We start from the raw sequence: 16,650 nt of genomic DNA on the forward strand, positions 1-16,650 counted from the left end.
CGCATGCACCGTATAGCAAAAACCTCTCCCCCCCCCACAAAAAAAGCTATGTAGTGTCTGTAATTTGTTTTACTATAATTTAATGGAGATAGAAGTAGAGCGGGTGGGAGTATAGAGAAAACAAGATTGACCATGATTGGTTATTGTTGAAGCTGGATGATGATAATGAAAGAAATGACCTATTCTCCCTACCTCTGTGAATGTTTGAAATTTTTCATAATAGAAAGTTAAAAAGGAAAGTCTACACAAACCCTGATTTAACTACTGTGGGCTCTGGGTACTTTTGAAGTTCTTAGATAAATAATAAAAATTACTCTATGTGTGCATAGGACAACATTTCATGTTCTTTATAAATGTGCCTAAAAAGATAATACTACACATCTCACTCAGTTCTTTGCCTCTTTTCTTTTCTTTTCTTTTTTTTTTTTTAGAGATTTTCACTGTAGGGCGCGTGCGCTTGCCAGACAGACAGAGAGAGACATAAAGACAGAAAGTGAGAAATCACCCCCCAGGGGGGATGGTCACACCACAATCCCTTCTCCTCCATTCTCCTCTCGGGATCTTGGGCACACACGCACACGCACCCGGCGTGAGTTTTAAGCCACCGGGTCCGGGACACGAACCGCGGTCGACTACGTGGGAGTCCAGCGACATAGCCATTACGCTAACTGCTGGTTCCCTTTTTTTTTTCTTTTTTGCCATAGGGTGCATGCACTCACCAGATAGAGACAGGGATGTGAAGAGGGAAAGTGAGAAATCATCCCTGAGGTTTGGCCATGCCCCAATCCCTTCTCCTCCATTCTCCTCCTGGGGCTTTGGCATGCATGCAAATGTGTCTTGCATGAATTTCAAGCCACCAGGTCTGGGACTCAAACTGCTATCAGCCATGTTGGAGTCCAGCATCTTAACCACTATGCCACCTGCTAGCCCCACTACTTTGCATTTTTAAGGTTCATTTATCTATTTCTTCCATGGATGAGAGAGACAGGGAGAGAGAAAAAGAGACAGAGAGACATAACACCTCTAACAGAATCTTGACACCCCAGTCCACCACAGATTCTGCCATCTCTAGAGCTTGGGTACAGGTGTACCTAGCATACTCAGGGAGGCCTCATACATGAACCCAGAACGTTTCCATGTGGATCTGCCTCACAGAGGATCACATTCTACTGCTGAGCCATTGTCCAGCCCCTGTATTTTTTATTAAATAAAATACCCAAAGTTTTCTATTCAGCATATATAAATCTGCCTCATTCTTTTTAAAGACCACTCAGTATTACATTATATGGGTATATCACAATTTATTCAAATAGTCACCTGTAGATAGATACAGAGTAGAGAATGGATTTGGGAGGATCCTAGAGTAGATGGGAAAGACATATATATTAACAACACAAGAGATATAGATCCAATTAAAGTAATCCAATAGACTAGAGAGAAGAACTTAGAGTGAAAAAATTATAAAGATATAGAACTAAGAGAATGTAGTGATCTCCTAAATATGAATCCTGAAGCAGAAAAAATGAAAGAAGAGAATTCTACTTTGGTAGCTTGGACAAAGAGTAATATCAGTCTTTTTCTTTCTTTTCTTCCTTTGAATTATTTATTTATTTAATTGTATTTGTTATTATTATTTTTCAATGTGACCAGAGAAAGAGAAAGTGAAAGAGAGAAAGCAAGCTGTAAGGTCTGGTACTCAAAGCATGGTTGGCTATGTGAAAGTCCACCTTCTTAACTACCAAGCTACCTGCCGGCCTCATAATGTCAGCCTTTAAAGAAAAGAAATCACTCTTACTAGAAGAAAAGTTGACAAGTTTTTGTTGATTCAGTTGTCTGTGATTCAGTTGTCTGTAAGTTCATCTCCCAATGGAGATGTGGGGTAAACTAAATTTAGCTATATTTTTCTGAAGTCAGGAAAGGGTAGAGACACTTAAAGCAAGAGTCATCAGCAAATACTTGGTGGCAGAAGCCAAAAGAGGAAGTAAAATGATCTCTGGCCTCCCTGATTCTCAGTTACCTCAACAAAGGATAAGGCTACTCTAACACTCAATCTCCCAGGCATATGCACAGAGATTGAGTGTAATTGTTTTAGAGCCAACCTCATAGTGAACTATTGAATGTCCTGCTGATGCTCAAATAAGCAATGCATTATCTGTGAATACAGAAAGAATGACAGAAAATCTCTTAGAAAGGTTACTGGAGCTGGCAGGTGGCATGGTAGTTAAGGGCACCGGACTCCCACATGGCTAATCGCAGTTCAAATCCTGGACCTGGAGGCTTGCTTTCTCTCTCTCGCTCTCGCTCTCGCTCTCGCTCTCGCTCTCGCTCTCGCTCTTGCTCTATCCCTCTCTGGTCAAATTAAAATAAATAAACAAATAAATAAAATAAAGTTAAATAAAATAATTCTTTTCAAAAAAGGAAGAAAAGTTACATGATGAAAGAGTGAAAGCAGGGAAGCTATGGATTATTATTGTAGTCATCTCTATGAGTAAGAATGACTACTCAGTCTGAACAGGCCGGTGAACATGGAAATGAGGGAAAAATTAGGAAACATTGGTGCCAAGTATTACTCTTTCATGTTGCAAGGCACGTATAGGCCTACTCAGATTGTCTGGGGTGATATACTGTAAAGGTAAATGAAGAAATAAGAAACATGAAGCCTAGTATTTTTAGCAGTTTTCACAGAGACATAGATCATTATCAGGTTATGACACAACCTGATTTTGTTTCACTTTATGATACCTGGTTACTCATGACATTATTACCTCACGGCTTTTACTTTTCAGGGCTTTTCTGCATTACTATCTGTTTCTATGTTTCTCTGTCATCTGTGTACCTTTCTCTACATTCAAATACCGAAGGGAGACTCTGACTGGTTGACTAGTTCATTAGCCAATATAGAGTAGCCTTGTGGAGAAGAAAGCATCCATGCATTGTCATGGTTGCCTAAGAGTAAGGTTCCATTACTCTTCAATGGAGCATTAATGTGTAATCTGTCAAAGTTCAGAAGAAAAGCTTGGCATGTTTAGATTGTTACCGGATGAGGCTGGTGGACTCTAACTCCTAAAATACCTCACAGAGCATGATAAATCTCACCCTCAATCTGAAGTCTAAGAAAACTGGTTTTAAAATATTCTGAGGTTGGGTTTATCTCTCAAGACAAAGTCTAATTAAATAGGTCTTATGTATGAACCAGATTGCCAATTTATTATATTATAATGGAAAATTTAAATTATAGGGACCTAAATTATTAAATCCATGTCTGGCTTCCTTTCCTTATCACTAAATCTTCCATATTCTTCCACTTCGTATCAAATGTCAGGGCCTCATTGTTCTTAATGGCTAAGTAGGGTGCATTGTGTATATGTGTCACATTTTTTCAATTCATTCACCTGTTCTTGGACATGTGGGTTGATTCTATGTTTTAGCAACTGTAAATAATGCTATAGTAAATATGAATGTGCAAGTGGTTTTCCAACTCAGTGTTTGCTTTTCTTTTCTGTCTTGTTTTGTTTTGTTTTCCTTTGCTTCTGCAGTTTAGTGAGAGAAACATTCAACTAAGGTAACTTTATCTTGGAAAATCCTACAAAAACTGAATTTGATGAAATTACTTATTTGATAGGAATCCCATTTATAAATAGCAGCCATTACTTCACTGCCTTCAGAATTGCAGGGTGTCATTTTCACCTCACAGAGCATGATAAATCTCACCCTCAATCTGAAGTCTAAGAAAACTGGTTTTAAAATATTCTGAGGTTGGGTTTATCTCTCAAGACAAAGTCTAATTAAATAGGTCTTATGTATGAACCAGATTGCCAATTTATTATATTATAATGGAAAATTTAAATTATAGGGACCTAAATTATTAAATCCATGTCTGGCTTCCTTTCCTTATCACTAAATCTTCCATATTCTTCCACTTCGTATCAAATGTCAGGGCCTCATTGTTCTTAATGGCTAAGTAGGGTGCATTGTGTATATGTGTCACATTTTTTCAATTCATTCACCTGTTCTTGGACATGTGGGTTGATTCTATGTTTTAGCAACTGTAAATAATGCTATAGTAAATATGAATGTGCAAGTGGTTTTCCAACTCAGTGTTTGCTTTTCTTTTCTGTCTTGTTTTGTTTTGTTTTCCTTTGCTTCTGCAGTTTAGTGAGAGAAACATTCAACTAAGGTAACTTTATCTTGGAAAATCCTACAAAAACTGAATTTGATGAAATTACTTATTTGATAGGAATCCCATTTATAAATAGCAGCCATTACTTCACTGCCTTCAGAATTGCAGGGTGTCATTTTCCATGGTTAGAGTTCAAATGTTTTAAGATCAGATTTTTTTTAGTTAAGAGTTACAAAAACAAAGTCACCTGACAGATAGGTTAGTTGTCCCAGGTTAAGGAAACAGTAACTTCCATGATCTCTCTGCTCAGGCAGGTACAGGCAACTGCTAGATTTATGCTAACAGGTTCAACAGCATTCGTATTTTTTGTTTAAAGAGGAAGTGAAGGTAACTTCAGAGGGTAGATGCAGAAGGACTTTACTGAGGCACTTCTGTTGTCAAAGAAACAACTATCACAAGGTGTCAGGTTACAAGCCTGAGCACCCTGTGTTATTCGGAAGAGGCCAAGGAATGCCCACTCTTGATCCATCCGCAGTGGAGGAGCATTTTCTTTCTTTCTTTTTTAAAGTTTTTGTTATAGGGCATGTGTGCTCACCAGAGATGAGAGAGACAGAGAGAAGGAAAGTAAGAAATCACCCTTATAGGGGAGACAGCCACACTACAATCACTTCTCCATTTTCCTGTCAGGATTTTAGGGATGCACACACAAGTGCCCAGCGTGTTGTGGGAGGCCAGGTCTGGAACTCAGGCCATGTCTGATCATGTGGGAGTCCAGTGCCTTAACCAGTGCCACATGCTGGTCCCAGAGGAGCGTGTTCTGAGGCTCAGGCAGCAAGACCTCAGAGCAGGAGGAGCAGACAGACGTATGAATAGGGATGCCATTGTGTTGTCCTAACAAGTGATTCAGAGCACTGAAATGGAAAGAAGATGACTGTATTTCAGTATGGACACCCTCTGCTGGTCTGAGTCATTACACTAGGGAGACCTAACCTAAGGACTCTGCAAGGACTCAGCACATCAACATCTGTTACTTCCCAGAACGTCTTGCTGCTTACACAAAATGTGACCAGGACCAGTGGTTTGTGCATTCTGAGTCCCAGGAATTAGAACAGAGAAAAGTGCCATGTGAAGTTAGGGGAGCAAACACTCTGTGTCTTTCCAGGTGGGCTGAATGAGCCCCAAACTCCTGACAAGCCCAGTGCCATTTTGGAGCAGGTCAGGCAGGACTTTGGGATCATTGAGAAGCCGTAAGTCTAGGCAGGGAGCCAAACATGAGCGAGAGAATCACTCACAATATCCACCTAGGGAAGAGAGGTACAGAAGGTGTTTTGAGGGACACAGCTAATAACAAGACGAAATCCTAGGCCAGAGCTGATCATGGAGGTCGGTGTATTCCTGTCTACCCAGACAGGGGCCTCCACTTCATGATCCCATCCAAAATTCATGGGCTCCAGAGGTGGACCTCACTTTCTTATGAAATCCCAACTTCAGGATTCCATAAGAAAAAACTTTTTTTCCTGTTTGCTCTCCCATCCTGTATCTCCCAATGACTCAAAATGTTCCTAACAAGCAATGAAAAGGAAATATTCTGAGCAGATTTTGATGTGGCCACTCTAACATAGGCACTTCGGCAAGGATATTGCTGTCTCTGGAGACTGACATTCAGCCTGCCCCATGTGCCACTGGAGCCCAGGATTGAAATCATATGCTAGAGATGGGCCTCCTCTTGTCAGTACATCAGCCGGCTCACACCGCCAGCCCCATACAGAATAGAGAATGGAGACTCTGGGGCTATCCCTCATGCTCCTCTCTGCTTGGTGCCAAATTCTCCACCACAGACACTCAGTCTCAAAGCACAACCTCTGCCCAGCAGGGATTGAGGTGCCATGAGACAGTGATCTCACATCAGTGGTGACACTCAAGTCACTTGTTCCTTCCTACTTGACACTGAGTGTTTTCTTATCCTTTGGGTAGATACTAAGGAGTGAAATTTCAAAGTCATATGGTAATTCTATTTGTAGGTTTTTAAGAAACCTCCACATTGTTCGCTACAGTGGCTATACTATAATAATTTACATTCCCACCAACAGTGTAGGAGAATTTTTTAATCTCTCCAAATCTCTATAAAACAGACAGAATATCTATCAGTCTATAGTTAGCATCTTAAACAGCATTTACCACAAAACTAGAGGACTAGTCTCATGAACCATGACATACACATAGCTATAAAACTCCTAGAAGAAAACAGGAAAAAATTTTTACAATATATGGGATGGGAAAAGATTTCTTAGATAAGACATAAAAACCATGAACAATAAAAGAAAAAAATTGTTACATTGGACTTCCCCCAAATTAAAATATTTCAATCTTCTAAAGATATCATTAAGAAAAGGAGGGCAAGGGACCAGCAGTTAGTGTAATGGCTATGTCGCTGGACTCCCACGTAGTCTACCGCAGTTCGCGTCCTGGACCCAGTGGCTTAAAACTCATGCCGGGCGCGTGTGCATGCATGCCCAAGATCTCAAGAGGAGAATGGAGGAGAAGAGATTGCGGCATGGCCATCCCCCCTGGGGGGTGATTTCTCGCTTTCTGTCTCTCTGTCTCTCTCTGTCTTTTTGGCGAGCGCACACGCCCTATAGCAAAAAAAAAAAGAAAAGAAAAGGGGGGCAAATGGCATAATGGTTATGTCACTGGACTGCCATATAGTCCACCATGGTTCGAGTCTTGGATCTGGTGGCTTAAAACATGCCGGAAGAGAGAAGAGAATGAAGGAGAAGTGTTTGCACCATGGCCATCCACCCAGAGGGTGATTTCTCACTTTCTGTCTCTCTGCCTCTCTCTGTCTCTCCAGCGAGCACATGCGCCCTATAGCAAAAACCTCTAAAAAAAAAAAGAAAAAGAAAGGGACCAACAGCATAATGGCTATGTTGCTGAACTTCCATGTAGTCGACCACGGTTCAAGTTCTGGGCCCGGTGACTTGAACTCAGGCCAGGCACGTGTGCGTGCGTGCCCAAGATCCAGAGAAGAGAATGGAGGAGAAGGGATTGCGTCGTGGCCATCCCCCTGTTGGGTGATTTCTCGCTTTCTATCTCTCTGTCTCTCTCTGTCTTTCTGGCAAGTGCACATGCCCTAGAGCCAAAACCTCTCTCAAAACACAAGAAAAGAAAAAGAAAAAGAAAGAAAAGAACCTACAGAATGGGAAGATATACATGCAATACCTATATATATGACAAAGAACTTAAATTTAAAATATATAAAGAGCTGTTTAATAAGAAAACACTTTAATTTTTAATTGGCAAAATATTTTAACAAATACTTAACAAAAGACAAAAAATGGTCTTGTACCAATAAGCACATAAAAAAGTGTTCAAAATTATTATGAAAATTAAACTCTGATGAGAAATGAGTACACATCCATTTGAATCTCCAAAATTTAAAAGTCTGAAAATACCAAGTGTTGGCAAAGATATGGAGCAGCTGATGGTGAAATGCAAAAATGACAATTACTATGGAAAACCATGGCAGTTTATTAATAAGTTCAAGATATACCTACCATATGCTTAGCCATCTACTCCTAGATGTTTACTTAACAGAAATATGAACATGTTCGCACAAAGACGGGAAAATGTTCAAAGTGTCTTTATTATAATAGTCCCAAACTGAAACTAAGATGAATCCCTTTCTAGGTGACTAGATAAACAAAATATGACATATCTAAACAGTGAAATACAATCATGCATTGTTTAACAACAGAGATAGTTCTTTTTTTTCCCTTAATTTGCCAGAGAGTGCGTGTACTCACAAGAGAGAGATAGATGGAAAGAAAGGAAAGGGAGAAAACACCCCCTGATGGGACATGTTCACACAGCAGTCCCTTCTCTATTTCTCCATTCTGTCAGGATTGAGTGGTAGAGTGGATGCAGTGCTATGCTATCCTGATCCACATTAAGCAATAGAGGATTTATTCTCAATCTTCTGTGAGTGCTACTTGATGACAGACTTTAGCTATCATCCCTTTTTGGAAAGTTCCTTGACTATAGAGATCTGCCTAAGCCAAGATCACACTCTCTTCCCTGGGAACAGTCTATATCAAATGAATGGGCAACCTAAGGATATAAAGTCTGGGCAACCTTTGCCCTACTCAAGAGAACTCTCAATGGCCATGCCAGCATCAGAATTCTTCCTGGGCTCAGCTGAGGCCTTTTTTGTACTACATCACTTCTCATCTTTTCCTAAAATCAATCCTGCCACATTCCTCCCACAAATGGGGATTCCAAGAAGACCCACTGATATACTTCCTCATGCCAATCTCCATTTCAGTCTATTTCCTCGGAAACTCTACACATAATAAATGGTATAAATGGTACATATTAATTAGAATTAGGTCAAACCGTAGGGATCAACAACCAACATAATAATGGTTTAAGTAGCATAGATCCCAGGGTAGAAGGGTGCATCATGGTGTGGTGTACAGAGCAGGTTCTATCATTTTGCTCCACTCTGTGATCTCACAGTCTAAGATGGAAGAACCCATATTCTACACAATAAATGGAGAATAGAAGAGAAGGAGCAATGAGTGCATTTAGGCTATCTCGTAACGACTGTCTGGTGAGTTGAGGGATCTCAAGAGAAAATTCATGTTCCTGTTGAAATCTTGTTTTCATTTTCTTGGCTCTGTGACAGGTTATACTTGGACCTGCTTCAACCTCTCCTTTGAACTCATGCTTACTATACTATATAGGATGGCTTCCCTCAGTACCCACTCATTCTGCTTGACCCAATTCCTGTTTCCTATACTTGCCCCATCATTTGCTTCTGGTCCCAGCATCATGGCTAGCACTTAAACTCACCACCAACAGTCCTTATTTCTCACTTCAGAAATGAAATGCGACCTACAGCACTATTTATGGTTATTATTTGTTCTTTTCTGTTCTTCCTATCATAGGCAGAATCACTGATTCTGAAAAAAGACATTAACAAAATGACTGATTAATCATCAATTACTTTTCTTACATAAAATCACCCAGTTACCAAAGCATTTAATATGGCCATTTAAAATTATTTAAAATTATGGATTTTTATTTTTAGAATTTATTTTTGTTTATTTAATTTTTAGATTTTTTGCCATGGGGCACATGCATTTGCCAGAAACAGAAGGAAAGTGAAAAATCATTCCTTGATGGGATGGCCAAGCCACAATCCCTTCTTCTCCATTCTCCTCTTGGGATTTTGGGCAAGTGTATGTGCCCAGGGTGATTTTCAAGCTACTGGGTCTGGGACTCAACCACGGTGGGCTATGTGGAAGTCCAGCATCTTAACCAGCATGCCACTTGCTGGCCCCATTTGTTTTTATCTTTTTATTGTATTTGTGCAAACATCTGTGGTGCCAAAGCAGAGACTGCTCTCACTGGTTAAGAATATATCTTGTCTCCTTAAACAGAGATGATAATAGAAATGTATAGCAAGTAAGCAGACACTGAACAAACAGAATGGATGTCAATCATAACCTGCAGGCTGTAACAGTGTACAATGGCAGCTTCTGGTCCTGGCAATGACCATGTGATGAACATCATGGTGCTCTATAGCTGCAGGAGGCAGTATTATGTGACAGCCAATCATACAGAATCAAATACCGACCCTGGCTTTATTAACTATGCCACTACAAGAATTTTGTTAAGCCCTATTTCCTTATCTGTAAATAAGGATAGGGACCAGCCTATCCTTGTTGCCTAGTGGTTAAGGAAGCAGGATCCCACAGGGCTGGCCATGGTTCAAATCCTAGCCCTGGCAGCTTGAGAAACTGGCCATGTGCATGCATGCTCAAAAACCCAATAGGATGGAACATAGAGAAGAGATTGTGGCATCACAACACACCACTAGGGGGTGCTTTGTCCCTAGCTCTCTCCTTTCTCTCTTTTTCTCTCTTTTTCTGTCTCTCTCTAGCAAGCAAATATCCCCTTTGGCAGTTAAAAATAAATAAAAATGTAATAAATTAAAGAAAGAATAAAAAAAGTTCTACATTCAGAATGTTTACTGTGAGCATTAGAGAAGATAATTCTTGGTCTCGCCCGAGAGCTTCTCGGTTGGGGGCAGCTGCTGCAGACCTGTGGGTTGGCCAGCCAGCATGGCAGTGACATAGAGGAATTCAATTCTGAAGATTTCTCCACCTCCAAAGAGGATGAAGACTATGTGCCATTGAGTGGAGAGTATAGTGAAGATGATGTAAATGAATTAATGAAGGAAGATGAAGTGGTTGATGAAGAGCAGATACAGAAAACCAAAGGGAAAAAGAGAAAGGCTCAAAGCATCCCGGCGAGCAAGAAAACAGGGTGCCCTCTGGTTAGAAGAGGAAGAGGAGGATGCCAAGAAGGAGTCTGAGGAAGCAGCAGTGAGGAAGACGAAGCCGCAGAACAGGAAAAAGGCCTTGGGTCAGAGTATGCAAGGAAAAAGGAGGATGAACTCTGGGGCAGCTTCCTCAATAATGTGGGACCGAAATCAAAAGTGCCCCCAAGTACACTCGTTAAGAGACCAGCGGTTGGTGTAATGGCTATGTCACTGGACTCCCATGTAGTCCAGTGGCTTAAACTCATGCTGGGCGCATGTGCGTGCGTGCCCAAGATCCCGAGAGGAGAATGAAGGGGAAGGGATTGCAGCGTGGCTTTCTGTCTCTCAGTCTCTCTGTCTTCCTGACCTGGCAAGTGTATACAGCCTATAGCAAAAACCTCTCAAAAAAAAAAAAAAAAAAAAGAAAGAAAGAAAAGAAAGAAAAAGAAAACAAAAGAAAGAAGAAAGAAAGAAAGAAAGAAAGAAAGAAAGAAAGAAAGAAGAAAGAAAGAAAGAAAGGAAGGAAGGAAGAAAGAAAGGAAGAAAGAAAGGAGAGACTGAAGAGACGAGTTCAAGTAACTCATTGGTCAATGTAGAAGAGTTAGAGAAATCTAAAGAAATAGAAAAAGTTAAAATCACCAAGGTGTTTGATTTTGCCAGTGAAGAAGTAAGGGCAACTAAGGAAGTCAGTGCTACATGTAAAGATGCCAAATCTTTCTTTAAGCAAAATGGAAAAGAAAAACCACAGGCTAATGTCCCCTCAGCTCTGTCATTACAGGGTACATTGAACGGAAAGCTTTTCTAGACCAAGTGGATCACAGGCAGTTTGAAATCGAGCAAGATCTCAGGCTGAGCAAAATGAAGTATGGGGAAATCGGCCACAGCTTAATCCTGTTTACAATGTGAGCTTTTGCACGTCTGTGGAATGTCTCCATTGTTTCTCATGAGCTGTTTCCCAGCAAGGTCTTCTTTTCTACACCAAAGTTTTGTCTAGTGTCATGATCTCACATGGTTTCATTCGTTTACTTTCATTGGTTCTTAAATAAATAAATAAAATAAAATAAAAAGATAATTCTGCAAAGGATTTGGCAAAATTGCAAAAAAATCTGAACTATTTTTATTATCTTATTGAGTGGATATTTTATTACCTTAGGCTCTTTTACAAAATTCTTTTTTCCCCCTGTGGGTGAACACAGACAACACAATGGAAGTTGTCTTTTACAAAGTTCTTGTGACTATTACTGAACAGAATCCCCATTGTTACTTTTCACAACTTCTTCTTAGAGTTCAGTTCCTAATCATCTGATAAACAAAGATAAGTTTTAATTGGCCTGGCCTGTTTCTGGCCTCTTTCGTTATGAGGACTATGCTACCCTTCTTTGGATATAATTGTTGCCTTTTTTCCTGAAGTGTTTTGTTTTGTTTTGTTTTGTTTTGTTTTAAGAGCATAATGATTTAAAAAACAGGTTTTGGGGGCTGACTGAGTAAATTTATAGTCCAGTTCTCCAACTTCCAAGCTGGGAAGACTCAGGCCAGTTGCTCCAGCCTTCTTAGCCTCATTTCCCGTATGTGTCAAATGGATATAACACAAAGTGTCTACCTTGTAGATTCAATGATATACCTGAAGACATCTAAACTTTTTTTTCTTTATTCATGATAGAGCATGTGCACATGCACATGGGAGTAACAAAGAGAACCGCAGATAGATAAGAAACAGGGAGAAGGAGAGAGATATAAGCACTCTCCACAGGGTCATCACACCATGATTCTCTTCCTCCAGTCTTCTTATCCAAGGGATCTTGGGGAACCAAACATGTGCCCAGTGTGTTTCAGGCTGACTGGGCTAGGTATTCAAACTGTGGTGGCCACATGGGATCCAGTTTCTCTTGAACAGCATATTTCCTTTGTGCCATGGAGCCAGCCTACTTTAGAACAGTTTAAAAGTACCTGGCAAAAACAGGAATCAATCAGTAAATAATAGCTTTTATTATTTTATTGCTAATTATCTGAACTTCATTTGTGAAGTAAAGTCACAGACTAAACTGAATGATCAGACTACTAAAGAAACTTTTCATCAACTTTTCATTATGCACAGTCCTGAGTTTTTAAGAAATTCTATAGCTTCCATACAGAAAATGTTCATATTTACTTATAGTTGTATAGGTAGGGATTTGAAAGTATTCACAGTATACTTAGGTATATAGAGAACATTTAAGTTATTTTTTGGTAAATAACTCATCTGATTCCCTTCATATGTCCCCACTTGTCAGGTAGTAGGGAGTGGAAAAAAAAAAAAAAAAAAACACTAAATGTTAGGCCATTCCAGTAAATTCAGTTTGCTGGAATAATTTAAATAACCCCTTAGATAAATGCTAAATCTCTTTAAGTAGTTAAATCTCTCAGATTTCCACCATCTTCTTCTAGCTCCTCTCTTTTTTTAGTATCTGGATTCATAACACAAGGGTAATAGCTAGACATCCTTTGGCAGCAGAAGTAAGATTAAGTCTTCAAATTCTTATGGTGGCTCTTGCACCAGTGGCTTGTTTCTGCCATTGGCTGACTGTCCTAGGAGGTTCTCTGGTAAATGCTTGCTGAATGGTGGGTGATCCCGTCTTTGCACCTTCTCCTGGCCTCTGTTGCTCAAATCTATACCGGGACACCTCTTGAGGATCTGGCTAAGCTTATGCAGAACCACATGGTACTTCCCAAGATAATTCAGCCTTACCTTGGCTCCTTATTGCCGTGTAAGATTCCTGAGAACCTGCCTTTCCCCTGTCCAGCCCTGACCTATGATGCCCACATGGGATGTGCCATTACCACAGCAGATCCCATGGCAGGCTTGCCGTCCTCATACCCTTGGGTGGTGTAGGAGCTTTCTCTCGAGCCCCAAATGTGAAATGATACAAAGCCCTCCTCCATGGATCTTCCGATTCTGGTCAAAACTTGGAGAGGGAAGGCCAAATGAGGGAAGGGACCACTTGATCCTCTCATTGCTCCTCAATCTGTTACCCTTCTCGCCTGGGGTGAGAAGAGGCAGTATTCAGGCTTTGTACTTTCCCTGAGTCATGTCCTCCTTTTTCTGGACTCCTGTCTCAGGACCAAACTTTTTCTTTCTTCTTTCCTTCTTTCTTTCTTTCTTTCTTTCTTCCTTCCTTCCTTTCTTTCTTTCTTTCTTTCTTTCTTTCTCTCTCTCTTTCTTTCTTTCTTTCTCTCTCTCTTTCTTTCTCTCTCTCTTTCTTTCTCTCTCTTTTTCTTTCTTTCTTTCTTTCTTTCTTTCTTTCTAGAGATTCTTGCTATAGGGCACATGCACTTGCTGAAGAGACAGAGAGAGGGAAAGTGAGAAATCATCCTCTTGGGAGATGGCTATGCCACAGTCCCTTCTCCATTCTCCTCTCGGGATTTGAGTACAACACATGTGCCCAGCGTGAGTTTCAAGCCTCCAGGTTTGGGACTCAGACTACAGTTGACCACAAGTGGGAATCTAGTGTCTTAACCACTATGCCACCTTCTGGCCCTCAGGGCCAAACTTTAATGGTAGACATCATGAGTGAAGAAAAACAAAATCCCCTTGCACATGAGAAGACTTAAATTGGAGATAATCCAAAAGTCACACTAACTGCATCACTAATTGAATTATAGATATTTTTCTCATTTAAACAAAATTAAAGTGCATTATCATTAATAAATGTTTCTTTTATTAAGAGGGTAGAGTACTATTCTTACATTGACATAGAGTAAGTTGTTATTTCTACTTATCCTTGTGAAACTAAAACTGGAATTGTCTTTGTTACATTACCCTGGCAAAAAATTTTAAATCAAGAGTTTCCTGGATGCTGAAAAGATAAATTTAAAGATTTTTTCCCTATTGTAGTTCGAGCAGAATAGAGGTATTCATGAGCTCAAAAAAAGAGCATTTTATTGAACTTTGTAAAAAGTACTGAGTCACATAGACATATTTATAACCACCTGGTGCGTTCCTCTCCTGCCAGTGGACATAAAACAGATTTCTCAAAAAAAATAGCTTTAAGTGGACCATAGTTAATGCTCAAAAAACTAATTAAGTCTTGTCTTTTTGAACCCATGAATATTTACAAAGATAATAGGTAAGAACAGCTTTCTTCCAGTTCTTTTTGCCTAAAAATACTAGAGGCTTTCCTAAAAGCTTGTCTTGCTTGCTATCTTACCAATCTCTTACTCCAAACTCATCCATACTGTAACAAAAGGTCAGGAGAATTAGTTTTATAAAAAAGTGTTTTTAGGGGACCAGCAGTTAGCATAATGGCTATGTCGCTGGACTCCCATGTAGTCGACCGCGGTTTGCATCCCGGACCTGGTGGCTTAAAAACTCACACCGGGTGCATGTGCGTGCATGCCCAAGATCCCGAGAGGAGAATGGAGGAGAAGGGATTGCTGTGTGGCCATCACCCCTGGGGGAGAACTAATTTAAATGGGAATTGAGTAGCACGACTCAATTATCATACTCAAGTATCACACCTTCCTCTAGTTTACCCATTTCCAGTACTGTACAATCACCTTTGAATCAATATTCACCCTTTCTTCCATCAGTTCTGTGGCTTGGTGTAGTCTCACACCTAACTCAGATCACCAAAAATTCAGCCACTTAGCATTATGTCGTTCTATGTATGTGCTGATTTTCTTTTTTCTAATGAAAAATCTTAAATATATACAAAATATAGAGATTACTAAGGAATCCCCAATTACCTTCCATCCACTTTAATGATCATCACATGATATTTTATTTAATCTACTCCATCACCCACTTCCCTATCACCTTTTTCCAAAAATTCTTTCAAAGTAGATTATCCCATCTGTAAGTGTATTTGCTTTTGCCAGTATAACCAGTTCTGTTTTATGTTCGTTTTTTGGACTCTTTAAGCCATTTCCATCATCTGATTATTAGCTCTTATTTGGGAATTGTGCCTTCTGCTTTTGAACTTGCGATGTGCATCTCACCATAATTATACCTGGATGGAATTTAGTACATGTGAAATGTGATGTTTACGTACCCAGGATGGAGCCAATGGGAAAAATAAAATCCTGACAACACAGGCAAGAAAATTATATCACAGTGAGCCTTCTGTGTGTTGAAGAAAATCGTAATTCTGTGTAAAGGTTTAGGGAATTGGTTGACTAATGGGTTCTCAAAATTTTCCATTTTGGGGTTCAGTCAGTGCTGTGGTGGGTAAAGTGGCTGGATCCCACATGACTGACTGCATGGTTCAAGTCCCTGACCTGATAGTTTGAAAAACACACCTGGTGGGCCATCAAGTTACAGGGTGGTTAAAGGCACTGGATTCCCATGTGGTCGACCAGGGTTCAAGCCCCAGACCTGGCAGCTTGCTTCCTCACTTTCCCTCCCTCTCTTTCTCTCTCTCTGTCCCTCTCTGGTCAAATTAAAACAAATCGAAATCAATAAATCAATAAAGTTAAATAAAATAATTAATTAAAAAAAAAAAGAAAGAAAGAAAAACACACCTGGCACTTCTGCATTTGTGTACCCAAATCCCAAAAGATTGTGGTGTGGTCATCCCCCCAAGGGGGTGCTTTCTCATTTCCTTGCACTCTCTCTCTCTCTCTCTGGAAAGAGTACATACTGTATTACAAATTTAAAAAAAAAAAAAAAAAAAAACAGAAAAAAAAAACTTCCATTTCTGTATTATATACTTCTTTAAAATAGTAAAACCAGTTACCAATCACATTTAACACATTAGACCATAAAGTCTTAGCTAATGGACTTGCATTTTATTTTATTTTTTGCACTTGTGCTCACCAGAGAGAGACAGAGACGGAGAGAGGGAAAGTGAGGAATTGCCCTCCAGAGGGATGGTCACATCACAATCCTGTCCCCTCCAATCACCTCTTGGGATTTTAGGCACATGCACACACACACCTAGCATGATTTTAAGTCACCAGGTCCAGAATTTGAACCTCACAATCAGATAGATGAGATTCAACAACTTAACTCCACACTGCCTTCTGGCCCTGGATTTGCTTTTTTTTTTTTTTTGAGAGGTTTTTGCTATAGGGTGCATGCACTCACCAGAGAGAGACAGAGAGACAGAAAGCGAGATATCACCCCTCCCAAGGGGGATGACCATGCCACAATCCCTTCTCTTCCATTCTCCTCTCAGGATCTTGGGCATGCACGCACACACGCCTGGTCTGTTTTAAGCCACCAGGTCCG

At 40.1% G+C, this 16,650-nt stretch overlaps 1 pseudogene; it reads left to right on the forward strand.

Annotated features, from left to right (window-relative positions):
• Positions 1-9,650: 9,650 nt before the first annotated feature.
• Positions 9,651-11,351, forward strand: LOC102497200 (craniofacial development protein 1-like; annotated as a pseudogene).
• The last annotated feature ends 5,299 nt before the right edge of the window (positions 11,352-16,650 follow it).

This window comes from Tupaia chinensis, unplaced genomic scaffold, assembly GCF_000334495.1.
Source record: "Tupaia chinensis unplaced genomic scaffold, TupChi_1.0 Scaffold000121_1, whole genome shotgun sequence".
In the NCBI taxonomy this organism is placed as follows: domain Eukaryota; kingdom Metazoa; phylum Chordata; class Mammalia; order Scandentia; family Tupaiidae; genus Tupaia; species Tupaia belangeri.